Source organism: Biomphalaria glabrata, chromosome 1, assembly GCF_947242115.1.
Source record: "Biomphalaria glabrata chromosome 1, xgBioGlab47.1, whole genome shotgun sequence".
In the NCBI taxonomy this organism is placed as follows: domain Eukaryota; kingdom Metazoa; phylum Mollusca; class Gastropoda; family Planorbidae; genus Biomphalaria; species Biomphalaria glabrata.
The window spans coordinates 76092527-76110550 of NC_074711.1; the positions used below are offsets into that span (position 1 = coordinate 76092527).

Below are 18024 nucleotides of genomic sequence, written 5' to 3' on the forward strand. Positions count from 1 at the left end.
ATGCTCTCTCTGCCTTTCTTGGTCTTCTTTTTGCTTTTCATATTCTTCCTTTCTGATCCTTTCTTGCCTCTCTATCTCTTGTCTTTGATGTTCTTCTTGTCTTTCTATCTCTTCTTTTTCCCTTCTTATTTTATCTTGACGTTCCATTTCTTCCCTCACAACTTGCTGTACATAAGCGGCTAAGTCTTTTCCTTTTAACTCCATGGCCTTTCCATCCTGCATAGCTGTTTCCTTAACCTCCTTAAGGTCCACATATGATGATGTAGCCATTGTGTTTTATATTTTATATATATTTTTACTTAGCCTATATTGGTTATGGCTATACTTTAAAAGTTTTTACACACTTTTATACCAGTTTTAAGTGTTATGTCTCTATCTATAGATTTAGTAAATGTGTAAATCTAGTCTGAGTTATTATGGTTATATTCAAATCTGTATATTAGGTCCAGTATTACACACAAATTTAAATCTAGTATATTATAGTATGTATAATAATACTATTTAGATCTATAGTTATCAAGAGCACTATGACTTTTAGATCTAGTATGAATAACTATGATCAATTTTAAAATCTGGTATGACTGAAGTCACAGTGAAGTGTTTAGAGTAAATTCAAAGACTGTCTAGAGTCCAGATCTAGATTAGATTATGGTTCTATTTAACCATACGAAACAAATATGTGTATACAATGTCAAATATATCTTCAACAAGATACATATATCTAGAATGTACTACCTTCATTCATTTTTCAATTAATAATATTTCAAATTAGAGTCTAGATGATTAAATTGTACCAAAGAGATGTACAACAATTTGTAGATCTAAATTTAGCCAGACGACAGTGTTTGACTACATAGCCAGTTTCGGCATTATTCTCATGGCAAAATCATATTTGATTTTAACCGCTCAAACTAAAATTATTTTAGTCTGATTCACAGTAAAAGAATCCTACCCGCACTTTCTATCATTAAGTGAAAAAAATTACAGATCTAATTAAATTAATAAAAATAAATAATTTAAAATAATATAAACAAATGAAATAATTAAATGAGACTATCACTATGGGTTGGGATGTGACAATATGGCACACAATGATAACGTCACGAAGTAACCAGGCAACAACGGATATGACGTTTACACAAACAAAACAAATTACAATCCTAAACGTATAATATAGCTTTTCATCTAAATTACGTCTTCTACCCCGACGGGTTTTAAGGCGCACCACCTGATTTTACTCAGGCTAACGTACCAAATTTAGACAAAATCTATTTCTAAGGGCAATCTAAACATATACTAATAAGAAAAATGGCACTTAGCTTTTGATAAGAAAGATCCCTTTGTTCGGACTCCCGAATATGTTAGATCACAACAAATTCCACTGCCTCTCTTCCAGTTCTGACTCTGTTCTCCGGTGCTACCAGTATCCCACGTAATGCCACAGATGTCCTGATATGCCACAGCAAAATGTTCCAGTTTCTTCGACGACTGTTGATGACCGTATGTGTAGTTCCGACGACTTTGTGTACACAGTTACTGACGAATAGGTTAACGGTTCTTCTGGCGATGACTTGACTTGTGTAGATGACTACTGACAAATAACAGTCTCTTGACGGCAACTTGATCTGGACGACTGACGAATAATGAATTTCTTGACGATGACTTGATCTGGGCTGACGAATAACGGCTTTCTTGACGATGACTTGATCTGGGCTGACGAATAACGACTTTCTCGACGATGACTTGATCTGGGCTGACGAATAACGGTTCTCTAAAATAGTTCACTGCTTCTGCTGCTACTCTGGTAGTACGACGAAGTTTGCTGTTGTACTCTGCTTCACTAGACCAAACTGTCCAATGTAGACTAGGTGAGACCAAGGTCACCTCCGACGACGTTCCGTTATACGACTAACGGTTTTCAACGAAATTAAGTGGATGTAGCTGTTTCCACAACTTCACTGCTAACAAGTCTAGGTATGGTCTAGACCGACGAATACTAGATAGATCAATGTTCAGTACTGATAAAGATTACTTCACTAACCTTCCAAAGGTTAAACACAGTGACCGTTATAAACGTGGCAAGCAACCGGTTCAATGAGCAAACTGCTCCACAAGAATCTCTCCAAGGGTAAGACGACAGAGCGATTTCGATTTAGTTAGCTACCAAACTTGTAGTACTCACAATACTTCTGACAGCGGGCAAACTGTCCTTCTCGAAACTGACGAGGTAAAACTTGATACTCAATGTGGCTCCTATGACGAAGAAAAAATATGTCCAACAGGTTCACTAACGATCTCTCACCCGTTATGAATGAACGGTTTCTCTGGTTGTAGGTCGGTTCAGCATATGAAGATCAGGCGTTGCGATGATTACGGTCCTGACGAAGGTCACCCTGAGTTAACGGCTCGTTGAACGTGCGATCAAACAGGCGACGACTGCTTGTAGATCTAGAACAAAGTCACTCTGCGATGCTGCTGTGTTCAGCCGTACTCCGATGAAATCTTATAACTTCGAGTGCACGACCCTCACCTGAGTAAACGTTCTGCTTCGAGGTCCGGTTCGATGTTCGGCTTCAACAGGGGTCCGGCTTCGAGGTTCGGGGTCGCCACTGTGATGTTGCTAGTTCAGGCTGTCTTGAAGTCAACCAATTACTCTGCAATCGTTTGGGTGTAATTGTTCGGGTGTATTACGTGTAGTTGACCAACAACACAAACAAGAACTGGCACATCAATTGTAACAGGTGAAGAGATGTAGTCAACGATGATGAACAAGTTAATATATATTTATTATGATAAAAGGCCACAGTAGAAGTCTCTGTCACTAAACACGTCGTTACCCTGGAGTGTTCTAACGCTAACTGATTTTCCGGTCTCTAACCCAACATATCCCAAACGTCACTAGTCCCGTTCAATATGCGTCTACTATGGTGCGTCGCTAAATAACTAAAATAACTAACCTATATAAATAAGGTGTCTAACACTATTCCCCTTTCGGGGGTCGCTAAAATTAAAAAAAAAACGGCGGCATTGAGATCAATTGCACCGGCTAGGCGTTAATGGCGTAGAATGTTTTAAAAGGTGAAAAGTCATCTTGTTGGTCTATTTGTATGTAGAAAATGTAACGAATTTATGTTGATAAACTGATACAATGTGTATAGTCTCAGCAAATACACAAACATACTGTACGAAAAAAACAAACAAAATTTTAGTAATTTTAAATAGGTTCAACAAAATTACATATAGACGTTTAATTGTGAGTAAAAACAAAAAAAGCAGCCTCGACTGAACAACCAACCAGGTATTTGGTCGCATCAAGTTTTCGTCACAACACCATTGCCCTAAACTTTCATTGAGATCGGGAATGGGTTATTGACATCCATCTGGCATGTGGTGAAAGGGGTAAATGACACATTGACATCTGATGCCAAACGAGAGAGTAAAGCGGAAACGCTTCCATGGTGCTCAGCGCGGTACAAAACAATCAGGTTACAAGTGCGTTGTTGACGTCCTGGGGGTCTCAACACTCGCAGCAATAACAGGCTCACGGAAGGTGCACTTAACAGCAGACGAGTCTGGAGGTTGAGACTCCCTGAATGGCGTGTGGAGGAGCAACAGGTATTTACCCGGGCAGCGTAAGATGTTAGCGTTGTGTCAATGTAACTGCCTTGTTTTGCATGTCTCTAGAATAATGTCGGGGTTTCATAGAAAAATAAAAAAAAGTTAACCTTGTGGTAGAAATGACAATACAAAAACAAGAGATCAATATCGATGGTTATACAATCTGACTGAATGTGGGTTTTCATAAGGTTGGCAGCTTTTGTGTTATTCCTCCTGAGATGAACTTTGTATTTTTTTAAAGCTTATATTAACTCACTTGGTTGTCCGTCTGTCTGTCTGTCTGTCTGGATTGTTTAACACGTTTTCCTCACTTCTCAATCTCGAATCAAGTTGAAACTTTGAACTATTTCAGTATAAGTATCAAATATTCTTTGAACTATTTCAGTATAAGTATCAAGTATTCTTAAGTACATTGATACTGAATTTGTCTCTACGTTTACCAAAACAAAGACGACGTTTGTGTGACAAAACGTCTTACTTTCCATGAAGATCTAATGACGATCACGGCCATAACAAAATGTACATGTGCTATTTATACCTCAAAAGTTATTGTCCGTTGCTGCCTCCTTATTTATTACACTTAATATTTGTTTTAGGATGAATAGTCCACCCTGATTGAACAAACAAACACTTCATTATTGGCCTTCTCGTGAGATTTTCTCTACTTAATTCGAGTAAAAGGCGTTGTAGACTCAAGGAGAAAGAATTTCTGAAGCTCAGAACTATACTCTTGAAGACGGGACCTTTGATTTTTTAGAGAGTTGACTTAATCCTGTGTACTACCATGGGGGCTTAGGGCTGCAACCACATATCTCCACCGAACTCGGTTCTGAGCAGTTTTCTTCATCTGCTCCCATGTCATTTCAGTATCCTCAGCTTCACTGATGACTGACCTCTTCGACGTTTACTTGGGTCAGCCCACTTTCCTCTTTTGAGAGAGTTGTGCGTATATAAATGTTAACTATGGTATCTTAGAAGAAAGATGGCAGCCTTGTCGTGCGGTATGAGCGCTGAGTTCCGAGTTTATACTACGATCGCTACCTTCCCTCGTCATCCTGAGGGAAGTTTGGACTAGGAAGTAGATTATCTTCGACTCAAAACATTTCACAAAAAGACATTTAAGACTATACTCTCATATATTTTAATCCGGTTTATAGGAATGACAATGTCTCATATATTAGCTGAACTTTAGAGGACTATGCTATTATTAACTTCATGTCTTTTCGCAGTTCATTTTTTTTTTCATTTTAACGTTAAGTTAAATACTTGTTTGTACAATGTTTTACGTTTCGGATGTTCCTTCAGAGGTGAAGATAATTTACCTCCTAGTCCAAACCTCTCGCAGGACGACGGGTGAAGGGGGGGGGGAGATGTCAAGGATTTAACCCGGGACCATCAAGTCCGAACGATGCTTCTGTATGTGGACCGCACAGCTACGCAGCTATTCAGTATGTATATAGTAACATTAGTGTATCTAGTTTCAAGTTTTAGTTGCATAGTTTCGCAATTAAAAAAAAGTAGACATTCGCTTAAAACAAAATTATTACGATTTGATCACACGAATTTTACCAAAAACTGTCCCTCGGCCACCATAATAGCCTTTGAAAGTAGAAAAGTAATAAGTCGAAATTCGAAAAAGTCAGGGGAGACAAACAACAACAGTTGTCACATAGAGGCCAAGCGGTTAACGTTCTTGTAAAACCCATTTCTTCTGAACTCTGGCCTGAACACTGCTAGGGCGTGGGTAACCCTGATAACCCTGCTTCATCAAATTAGGCCCACGGTTTCCCGTTGAGCATTAGGGCGAAAATCATAGCCCCGCGGGCCACGTTGAATAGCCAGTGACCAGCTGTAGGGGCTACTACGTCCATTTCCTTGAACCCTTTATGTGTGTGCCTGGATGTGCGTGCACGTGTGTGACGTGTCCTTCAGCTAGTCCTCATAATGAGGCTACTTAAGTCTTGGCTTCACCATTTTGTCTACAGGGATGGGGCGTGGTACTCACTGAAAGTTTGTTGAACCTTTTCTTTACTTGAGAAAATACATTTGTTTCTTTCTAAAGACCCTGGTCACTAGGGTCAATTTTATGTCTAATAACTACTTGAGATCTTCGGAAAGTGTGCATTGTATGTGAATAAAACAAGCAGAATATGAAACATCCTTTTAAAAAACAAAAACAAAGCTTACCTAAAGGGGAAAAACTCCGTTCTTTAAACTATATCTACCAATAATGTAGAAGCTATTTCCCTTATTCGATATCAAACAAAATAATTAATTACCAATAATGGTGGGAAGCGTGGTCGAGAGGCTAAGTGCGCATGAACTTGGCTTGTCTTGGCTACCTAGAAGGGGGCTCGAGGTTCGACACCCGACTCGGGCAGAGTTGTGTTTACTGAGCGCCTAAAGGCAGCACGGGAAAACCAACTCCTAGATACCCCCTGCCCCCCACTGGTCCACAAATGAGATTGGACCAAAAGCGCTCTGAGCATGCTATAAGCATGAAAGTAGCGCTATATAAAAGCTATAATAATAATAATAATAATAATGGAGTATTTTTGTTTATTGATTCTTGTTTTGTTAGGTACAATAAATAATTGTTTAAAGTTTCAACTTGATCGGAGAATGTGTGAGGGAGAAATAGCGTTAACAATTATTTATGCGGACTAAACCCAACGAATTTAGACATAGTGTATATGTGAATACTGAAGAATTAGTTTCCCTTGTTGCTATTAAACAAAATTATGAGTTACCAGTAATTCATTGTTTAATTGGTTACTTTTTTTTATTGATTCAAGTTTGTCTATATCAATGAACGATTGTGCGAATTTTCAGCTTGATCCGAGAATGAGTGTGAAATAAATAACGTGTACACACGTGTTACCAGTCAGACAGACAGACAGACAGACTGACTGACTGATTTGATATAAGCTTTGTAAAAAAACAAACTAAGCGTGTCTATAAATGTGTCCATGGTATACTGACCTAACGTTTAAGCACGCCTTATTTGCATTTCGATTTTTAGGATTTCATGACATTCTTTTTAAGCAATAAAATACGGTAACGTTGGGAAAAGAAAGTAAGCGATATGCAGAAACGTGGAGGCGATATAAGCAGAGGCGTAGCTAGGACGGGGGGAGGATAGGGGATAAGTTGAGCCCCCTTCCCGGGCCCCACTTGAGGTGGGCCTCCAAATGAGTGTTTTTTACATTAAATATTATGTAACATGCAGGGGCCCCCAAAGTGGTCAAGCTCCCCGGGCCCCCAAATGATGAAAAATTCCTAGCTACGCCCCTGGTAAGGAAATAAAAGGAGGAAGATTGGGAGTGATTTGAAAATAGATTAACTAAATACTCTAAAGGACGCCAAATTGAAAGATCGATCACTTTTGCCAATTAAATAATACAGAATTAGTTTGCACTACTGGCAAACGAGCTTGTAAATTTGATTTTATAGTGCAAAAACAGATGCACAAAAACTATTGTAAACCTTATAAATTATATAGATTATTAATGTCTTATATCTTCTGTACCTCGGGTACATAAAAAGAGAGCTATTTATAGTTATTCGCCATAAAGGTAAAAAAAAAAAACAACTTCCCACAACAAAACAAAAACAAACAAACAAACAATGATGTGGAGATGTAAAGAATTACTTCACTAAAATCCAACGTCCACTTTATCTACAGTAACGTTCAAGTGGTCACTTATCGTAGAGTCCAGTCTGACTTTTTATTACTGTGATTCAAAAGTATGCCCCGAATCGTTGAGCACTTGCGTTGAGAAAACGAGTCTTCAACAGCGAAACTAACATTTTTCTAACCTCATTTCTGTCCCCGTTGGCACTACAAGTGACCACAATTGACCGGAGGCGAACTACAGCTATTGCTACTTTGTTGACAAGAAGTGGATGCTGTCGGCCAGTGAACGTTCCAGACCCCTCTTATGGTCAATCCTAAAACCTCATTCCTGAACTGAAATGGTACTCTTCCATTTTATATCCATTGTTTTCTTGTTGTACCGATCACACCGCGCATGCCCAGAATGGCTTTCTTCTTTCTCGTCTGCTAGTGGACATTGTGGAAATAGTTTGGTCAAGAACGAGAACTCTCTCTAAACAAGTAGCACCTATCAGCAGGAAAAAAAACAACACATCACTTCCAAATAGGGCCTTGGATGAGTTATCTCCCCCTTCACTCCTCCTCCGCTATCCTTTAAGATATTCCCTCTCTCTCTCTCTCTCTCTCTCTCTTTCTCTCTCTTTCTCTCTCTCTTTCTCATACGCCCTTCTTCACTATCGGTATCTCACTGTTTGTCTCACACTCTCTTTCACACACACACTCTCTCACTCTCTTACTCCAACTCACCAACTTCTCTCTCTTTCTCTCTTATTTTGTCTGTATTTTTCTTTAAAATTGACAAATCTATTATTTCTCTCTCTCTCTCTCTCCCCCCACAATTTTAAATGCTGATATTCATTGTTTTTTTCCCAAGCAAATTGAATGATAGTCTTTCCTAAGAAACTGAAGTATCGATCCAACAAAAAGTGCAGCACAAAAGACTAGCACGTGTGTACACAGCTCAGAGCAAAGTTTGCTCAAAATTTAATGAGCATATTGTCTGGTGTAGATACCACAAAAACAATCACACGAAACGATCATAATATGGGAACTTCAAAGGACAGACAGTCTACAATCTACTGCGTTACTGTCAACATCCTAAATAGTTATCTCAAAGTTGGCAACTAAAAATATCGAAATAAATAGACATTCGTTGGGGAAAAGGTTAAGGTTTGTTGTCAATTACTACTTTAACATTCAAAGTCAGTCACTGCTTCAAAAGTCAATCACTGCTCCATTATACAAAGTCAATCAATACTTCAAAACTCAATCACTACTTCAGCATGCAAAATCGATCACTACTTCAGAATACAAATTCGATCAATACTTTAATATTCAAAGTCAATCACTACTTAAAAAGTAAAAACACAACTTCAAGCAGTCACTACTTCAGAATACAAAGTCAATCAACACTTCAAAAATCAATCACTACTTCAACACACTAAGTCACGTAATACTTTAAAAGTCAATCACGACTTCAACACAATCACTACTTCAGTACACAAATTCAATCACTACTTCAGCATAGATAATTATTAGAATCTTGAATACAGAAAGTCATTCATAAGTTTAGCCAACTGATTTATTCATTATTGTAGTTTTCTAAAAAAAAAAAAAAAGATCAGTTTAACATCCGTCTACGTAATACTTTAATCCATTCCAACAAACTTCAATTTCTTCCAGTCTGACCAGACCTGTACGTGACACAAATGGACAGTTAACATTTAAAAAAACAACAATTTTCTAAAGAAACTCAACTCTGAGAATTTAAAATAAAGGTTTCCATTGTCGTTGTTTTAAAAAAAAAGTCTCATTTATTTTTCGTTTCGTAATTCGTTTATTTCTAACTATAAGCCTGGATTTGAACTTCCGAAAATGGAAAGAGTTGGTCACAGAAAATAACTAAAGGTTATACAGTCACTGAAGGTTGACACTTCACAGTAACAACATTATCTTGTTATCTTGTATACTTATTTCATCTAGTAAATTGTACTTGATAACACTTTTACACACAAAAATAGTTTGGTGAGTCTATTATTTTCTTTTTATTTCATTTCAACATTTTAACAACTTCCAAACTAAAAAAGATATAGACTCTATACCTGAGTATAGGAAATGAAGGGTTAAATATAATTTTAATAAGACATAAGAGAAAGAAACATGACAAGACTAATGACTGAATTGGAAAACAGTATGACATTAATGACTGAATTGGAAGACATTGTGAGATTAATGACTGAATTGGAAGACATTGTGAGATTAATGACTGAATTGGAAGACATTGTGAGATTAATGACTGAATTTTATAAGACATTGTGAGATTAATGACTGAATTGGAAGACATTGTGAGATTAATGACTGAAATGGAAGTTTAAAAACAACAACTAAAGAAATTAAAAGACGAAAGCTTGAAAAACGTTTTTTTACGTCAATAAAATACATTCTAATTGAAAGATAATAAACTTTACTTATGAATAAAACTACTTTATAAAAGTTTAACCAACAGAAATTTTTTAAAAATATCTTAATTATACATAAATCGATACAAATTTTAATGACAAATATATTGATTAAATGTTTCATTTCTTTTCTCTATTCAGCCATTTAATTATTATTTTAGTGTAATTAGACTTAATGAGCGGCTGACACATTGGTAAAAAAAAAAATAACTCAGTTTTAACAAGTTTGTATCCAAACACCACGTAGCCCACAAAACCTCAGATCAAGAAAATGTTTCTTAATTAATGAAGTAATTAGATCTAGTTGTGCCACACACACCATCACCCCAATTAAACCAAATAGTACACCTCCACGAGACCTGTAATCACTGAAACCAAATCTTCAATGTGCGTGTTCTAATGTCCAGAGTCTTTAGAGAACATAGGGCGGGGAAGTATGGGAGGATTTCAGTTTTAACTCTTTGCCGTTAAGAGAAGAAAAAAAAAAACAACTAGAGTTAAATCGCTGCCTAAACATTCCTTGTCTTTATCGGAATTCAAACTATGGTATACTACATGTGCATATATGCCACTCAGCAACATTTAACATTATATAATATGTAATCGAGTTAATTATTTGTGTATCTCTAAATGCATAAACATTGTAAGTGAATTACGAAATTCCGAAATCTGTTGAATTATATTGACTACGTTACTTTAACAAATGTCAAGCTCTCTATAATGTGTTAAACGTTTTGACGTCAAACAAACGGAGATTGGGAAGCGTGGTGGCTGCGCGGTAAAGCGCTTGGCTTGGCTTGCGAACCGGGGGTTCCGGGTTCGAATCCTAGTGAAGACTGGGATTTTTAATTTCTGGATCTTAGGGCACCTCTGAGTTCACCCAGCTCTAATGGGTACCTGACATTAGTTGGGGAAAAGTAAAAGCAGTTGGTCGTAATGCTGGCCACATGACACCCTCGTTAACCATAGGCCACAGAAACAAATGACCTTTACATCATCTGGCATATAGACCACAAAGTCTGAAAGGGGAACTTACTTTACTTTTACTTCTACAGAACAATCGATGATAGCAAAAAGACATCATTCACATCCTTTTAATCACGAGACATTGCAAGTAAGTTCTAATCTTGAAAACATTGTTGATGAGACAGCCAAGAGAGTCATTTTACTTTTAAATACGTTTGTTATGACATTGAACATCCTCCCTGCCCCCCTCCCAACACCATTCTACTTCCCTCCCTCCCCCAGAAAAAAAAAAGCTTACACCGAATAATAACATTCTTCCAAGGTGGCGGTAATGAAATAACACTCACCCTCCGCCAGACAAACCAAATTGTCTGATTCGAATCAGAAGCGAGCAAGGGAACGGACGACAACTCCGTGTTTACCTGTTGGGAGTTAGAGTTATTTCCCGTTATTGGGACCTGAACTTCAATGCGGTGCTAGAATTTGCTACGTGTTTTATCAAGGAGTGTCAATTGTATATACACTCTTCCCTCTACGCTTGTTCGATAGAAAGAGGCATAACATGAATAAAGAAACAAGATTTCAAAGAAATGTGAAGGTAAAAGGCCAGTAGATGTCCTAATGACGTCAAAGAAACGAACCATTTCCAGAAAGTTCTTGAAATTTTGATTAATAAAATTTATATGATGAAAAAAAAAAAAAGAAATATTCCTAGATTTTTGAAAAATCTGTTGGTGGCTCAAATCAATGAGATATTATATTCATTTTTCATTTTAGATTTTAATATATCGCCCAATTCAATTCAGAACAGTGAATTTTAACAGTTACAAAAAACAACAACATGATATGACTTTTAGTAATCTTTTTAGACTTTTTATGAAAAAGTGTACAAATAATTTCTAAATTCCTCGAAACAAATATTTTCAAATAGGCCGGTGATAATAACTGCATTTGAACCAGGACTATCTCGACTGCAACTCAAGGGCATGCCACACAACCAGCCAGTCTTATCCCTGTACTTATAAACACAAGAAAGTCACGTGTTCGAAATAAAACTTTACTTTAACTCAAGCATTCAATGGACAATATTCTAGTTACAAATGGACACCATAATGGAGTGGAGAGTTTCAGACACGGAAAGAGGTCCATAAGCAGCTAGTTTCTTGTGTCCAGTGCAGAGAATAGGGAAGTATCCAGTGCACAGAATAGGGAAGTATTGAGCAAGGAATCATTACAATAAACCTGAAAGAACTTTCTGGCACTTTTCATCGCCTTGCAAACACAGTTTTAAGCTCTTTCGCATTTAGCACAATGTCATTTGTATTGTTTACTTGTTTTCAGTGACATTTCAATGTGGCACAATGTCATTTGTATTGTTTACTTGTTTTCAGTGACATTTCAATGTGGCACAATGTCATTTGTATTGTTTACTTGTTTTCAGTGACATTTCAATGTGGCACCTTTGACATTTTTTATGGTTTGTCTATTTATTTCTTCTTCATCAATTTCTTACCTTTTCCCTTAGGTTCCATTACATTGCTACCACATGTCTTCACATCGCTTTAACTTTTTTTTCTCTCTTTTATTAATTTCATTGCTTAATGAACATATAAACCGGATTTTAGAAATCTAAGAGTAAAGAGTATATGTATAACGGACACTCTACGTGTGCCTTTGTGCAAGTGCTAAATTTAAACAAAATATTTCTGTATTTTTTGGGGTTTAGGCCTAATTGAATCGACTACAACGACTTACACGATTAAATCATTTCACGAAACTAACTTCTAAAATGTTTCTCGGTCAGTGGGTCTGGTTGTAAATGTCGTTTGGATCTAATGGAATCTTTTCTTTTATTTAACACTGTTTCCCGCTCTTCTGCTAAAGCTTTAATTTCAAACTTGTTTTTATCTCTTGGAAATGATTTTTTTTCTTGCGCCGTGCAAAAGTCTCTCTGGAAGAGATTTAATTTGAAACCTTGAGATTACAGAGCGAATTGCCAAGAACATTACAGGAACTTTCCAGGAACATTAGTTTAAATAAAGAAAATTTCATTACCTGATTATAATTAATGTTAACATTCGTTTAAAAGATTTATGTTTGTTTTGGAAACTGCACTATTGACAATTTTTAAACAGTTTGATATATATATATATATATATATATATGGACCGAATGATTATTAGACTGTAGAGCGAAGTATCCCTACTATTTATCTACAACAGGAGCTGACTGGCCATATATGGGCATTTAGACAAATGCCTGGGACGCCCTCAATCAAATGGTTAGTAGTCCGACATCGAATTAACCGATTAGTAATGATGTACATGGCCAAAATGAAATATTTTTAGAATATTCTCTTTTAAAAGGGAGGACGTCGCGATTGACCCACGTATAGCCATTTACAGACTTTACGGTGTAATAGATGTCTAACACATTTTCAGTACTGATGGAATACCCTTATACTGTGCTTTTGATGACTTTTTTTTCTTGCTAAGTGATTAACAACCAACTTAAGATTCCTATTTATATAGAATTCCTGTATGTGTGATCATACTCGAGTCTCATTAAAGTATTCGATTCTTTAAAAAAAAAATGTGTATGACCAAGTGACAAGGCAGGTCACCTCGAACCCGGGTACGCTATTCTGCCTCAACATGGCACTCGGGTAGAAACGATCGTTTGAGGAAGTGATTAGGCTAAATGAATAGCAAAACAAAACTCCTGTGGGAGTGTTGAAAGAGAACTTCCACTTTTCCTGCCAATAATCCATGCGCCGTTTCTCAAGGGACCGTTACACTAATGGCGAGTCCTGCACGGTTACCTCGGTACAACATAGGAAAATGGCGGAGGTTCCCTGTGTACTCGGCCTTCGGCCATGCATTCTAGTCCATGCGCACGGGGTGCCTGATACATCGGAAATAGCAATGCTTTACATAGGCATTGACTTGGATCTCTTCCAGACAGAACGGTTGTTCACGCAGGCTTACATAGGCATTGACTTGGATCTCTTCCAGACAGAACGGTTGTTCACGCAGGCTTACATAGGCATTGACTTGGATCTCTTCCAGACAGAACGGTTGTTCACGCAGGCTTACATAGGCATTGACTTGGATCTCTTCCAGACAGAACGGTTGTTCACGCAGGCTTACATAGGCATTGACTTGGATCTCTTCCAGACAGAACGGTTGTTCACGCAGGCTTACATAGGCATTGACTTGGATCTCTTCCAGACAGAACGGTTGTTCACGCAGGCTTACATAGGCATTGACTTGGATCTCTTCCAGACAGAACGGTTGTTCACGCAGGCTTACATAGGCATTGACTTGGATCTCTTCCAGACAGAACGGTTGTTCACGCAGGCTTACATAGGCATTGACTTGGATCTCTTCCAGACAGAACGGTTGTTCACGCAGGCTTACATAGGCATTGACTTGGATCTCTTCCAGACAGAACGGTTGTTCACGCAGGCTTACATAGGCATTGACTTGGATCTCTTCCAGACAGAACGGTTGTTCACGCAGGCTTACATAGGCATTGACTTGGATCTCTTCCAGACAGAACGGTTGTTCACGCAGGCTTACATAGGCATTGACTTGGATCTCTTCCAGACAGAACGGTTGTTCACGCAGGCTTACATAGGCATTGACTTGGATCTCTTCCAGACAGAACGGTTGTTCACGCAGGCTTACATAGGCATTGACTTGGATCTCTTCCAGACAGAACGGTTGTTCACGCAGGCTTACATAGGCATTGACTTGGATCTCTTCCAGACAGAACGGTTGTTCACGCAGGCTTACATAGGCATTGACTTGGATCTCTTCCAGACAGAACGGTTGTTCACGCAGGCTTACATGCCTAGAGCTCGAAGAGCCTTCGGCTCAGCTCTTCGACAATCAAACTGTCACCTCGGAAGAATGCCATAGAACAGAGGAGCAAAGATTGTTCCCCGGCAAAAAGAAGAATGCCATAGAACAGAGGAGCAAAGATTGTTCCCCGGCAAAAAGAAGAATGCCATAGAACAGAGGAGCAAAGATTGTTCCCCGGCAGAAAGAAGAATGCCAGAGAACAGAGGAGCAAAGATTGTTCCCCGGCAGAAAGAAGAATGCCATAGAACAGAGGAGCAAAGATTGTTCCCCGGCAGAAAGAAGAATGCCAGAGAACAGAGGAGCAAAGATTGTTCCCCGGCAGAAAGAAGAATGCCATAGAACAGAGGAGCAAAGATTGTTCCCCGGTAAAAAGAAGAAGGCCATAGAACAGAGGAACAAAGATTGTTCCCCGGCATAAATCAAAATGCAGGAGACGAGTACGGTGGCTTGATGACGTAGAGGCAGATCTACAAGAGCTTAAACTCCGGGCATGGAGACTTAAAGCTTATGATAGATCAGAATGGAGAGAAGTTCTAAAACAGGCCAGGGCCCTCCTGTGCTGTAGTGTCAATGAGATGGATGATGCAGACGAGGAAGAGCTGTATTTGGTTTTTCGAAATTCATTTGGTTAGTTATTGATCTCAATAGCAAATTCCTTGAAGACATTGACACCCAACAAAACGGTTCATCAATACACTCATGCTTGCCTTCAGTTGTCGATGCTATAACAGAACGGTACACATTATAAGGACAAATCATTCTTATATTAACTCGTATATACGACACACACTTCGTTGGTTGGATCGTATGGTAACGCCTAGACCAATCTTAATACCCGGTCTGCCCCTAGTCCACAGACAGTTTCACGTTTATTCTGAAATGTCCAAGACACGCACACATATATAAAAATGATAAACAAAGCTAAATCCTAGCCTGATGTTTATTGCGTTAAAATAAAATAAAATAAAAAGTCTTTAAAAAAGAATATTTAAACAAATATAATGCAGATTCAGTAAATATTTCACAATTCTCTGAAGCAAAACTATTTTCCTTTTAAACTTATGAATTTCCATTAGCCTTGAGTTGAAAAAGAAAGTAACATTAAAGAAATGATGTACTTTTTTTTTTAAATATACCACTCGTTTTGTCTGCCGTTTGTGGCCACATTTGAAACCGATGAGCTTTTGTTTTTCTTCAAGACATTAAGACTATAAAACAGGTCAATATTTAGGTGAATAAAGTAAAGAAAGAATCTAATCAGCCGAGAGACACATATTAGATGACAACATTCCAGAAAAAGAAACGTAAATGATGATTTCATGTTTGAACTAGAAGTTTGAGCTACAAACAATAAATAGGAATTGAATTCAACGGGCTGAAAAGCTGGTGTTTATTATTATTATTATTATATCCAAAAATTTATAACATATAACGTGGCCAGTTCAATGTGCAGAACTTGTTACATGTAAAAAAAAAAGGTACTGCTTTCAGACCTTGCGAGCTATGAAGGAAAATGATGTAGAGGTCATCTGTTTCTAAGGCTGCCGGTAATTGAGTGTGTCATGTGGCCTGCACAACGACCTACTTCCTCAACGTATGTCAGGTACCTATCAAAGGTGGACTCAGGGGCGGGCTAAAAAATCCCAAAGTTCAAAGTCTCAATCTTCACCTGGATTCGAACTTTAGTCTCATCGGTTCGAAAGCCAAGTCCTTTACCACTCGGCCACTCCTCCCATCAAATTACAAATTTCATCCGCCATAAAGAGTTTCATGAACTCAGCATTATCATAGAAATGTTCGAAATACAATTTATCCTATAATATAATCGCCACTTGTCCACTAAAATGAGTTGCCTATACTAGTCCTGTTTTTAAACGTCGTCACACAGTGATAATAGTTGTATATGTATAATTTATAATGTTATGTATAATTTATAATGTTATGTATAATTTATAATGTTATGTATAATTTATAATGTTATGTATAATTTATAATGTTATATGTATAATTTATAATGTTATGTATAATTTATAATGTTATGTATAATTTATAATGTTATGTATAATAATGATGTTTTCACAGATGCCGTCTATGTCACTGCTATCCCTGAAGTTGTTTGATCCAGTGTAACAGATAAGAGGAATCAGACGTTTGGAAGAAAAGGAATCGTGACAACGAAAAAAGTTTCCAACACAATCAATGACGATCTGATCCCTGGGAGAGAAACAAAGCGAAAACACGAAAACAAAGAGAACCAAGTAGTTCATTCACAAAGAGATGTAGTTTTATTTCCAGAATAGAACTCTTTTTTTTTTGTCTGCTTTGTCGTGCGCAGCAAGACGTTTGTAAGCTTACTGAGTGGGTTGACTTTGTAAATGGGTGAGTAAGTGGGTGGGTTGAATTAGTGAATGGGATGGATGAATGAGTGGGTTGGCCTAAACTGCCATAGAGCCTAGATTGATCTTTTCTTGAGCTAATTTAGATATACATTGATTTTTTTAAAAATTAAAAACTCTCCTTACATTTTAAATACGTGGTCCAAAGACACCAAACAAGTAGATTAAAAAAAAAAGTTTTAATGAATATTACAACATAATAAAAAGTCTAAAATATTTTCTCAGAACTTTTGATTTTATCAAAGGGCGTAGGTGGGAATCGATGTAGACAAAAATCTACACACACACACACAGAGAATGAGAAAGAAAGACAAAAAGAGAGATCCGGGTTGGGAAAAGTTCTAAGATACAGAAGGTGGGGTAGGGGGGGGGGGGGGTGAAAATGGAAAGAAAAGTAAAACTAGTGAACCAGTTGAGAGAGGATGGTCTCGAGTTTTAACCTGCGAGTTGCCACCGCCCTGCCATCCTACAGGCACTTAAGGCTAGGATGTAATCATTGCCATTTCTAAAGGAACTTGATAATCTTATAGAACATATACGAAGTAAATGAATGCAAACATAAAAGCGTTCTTGAGTCAACCTGTTCATTGCTTTTATATCAATACATCTGATAAGATTATTTTAGCAGTTTAATAAACAAAATATTGGCTAAAATAAGAGATAAAAACGCAAGGCACTATGACATATCTATATATGTTTACGGACTCCTTCAGTCGCGAAACGACTATTTAACATCTCATGGAAATTAGATGAATGTCTGGGCATTAGCCCAAGCCAATGACACTAGCTCCAGCTGAAATAACCTGCCCAGTGTGCAGCCTAACATTACGGCTCACATAGGTCTCACCAGCCACACGAGGAGGCACAAAACCACAGTGCAAAGCCGTCAGCCTCCTGGATGACAAACGTGGTCATCATCGAATCTCGATGGACGAACTATGCACATATCTATGGTCGGAAAGATGTCATCTCTATATATACAGGGGCGTAACTAGGGATTTGGGGGCCCGGGGGGATTGACCTCTTTGGGGGCCCCTTGCATTTTAACATTCGACATATGACATGGAATAATGTACGCAAAAATATATAAGCCCCAAATCAAA

General features: G+C 37.7%; 1 protein-coding gene and 1 long non-coding RNA gene across 2 annotated transcripts in view; one reads left to right on the forward strand and one right to left on the reverse strand.

The window, feature by feature from the left end:
• The window catches only part of LOC106078654 (uncharacterized), a 68626-nt gene that overhangs the window by 44345 nt on the left and 6257 nt on the right, over positions 1-18024 (reverse strand). The window lies entirely within an intron of this gene.
• On the forward strand, positions 9125-17244 carry LOC129923575 (uncharacterized). Its single transcript, XR_008775543.1, has 3 exons — positions 9125-9259; positions 10749-10807; positions 16608-17244. It is a non-coding gene; the product is annotated as an uncharacterized LOC129923575 (long non-coding RNA).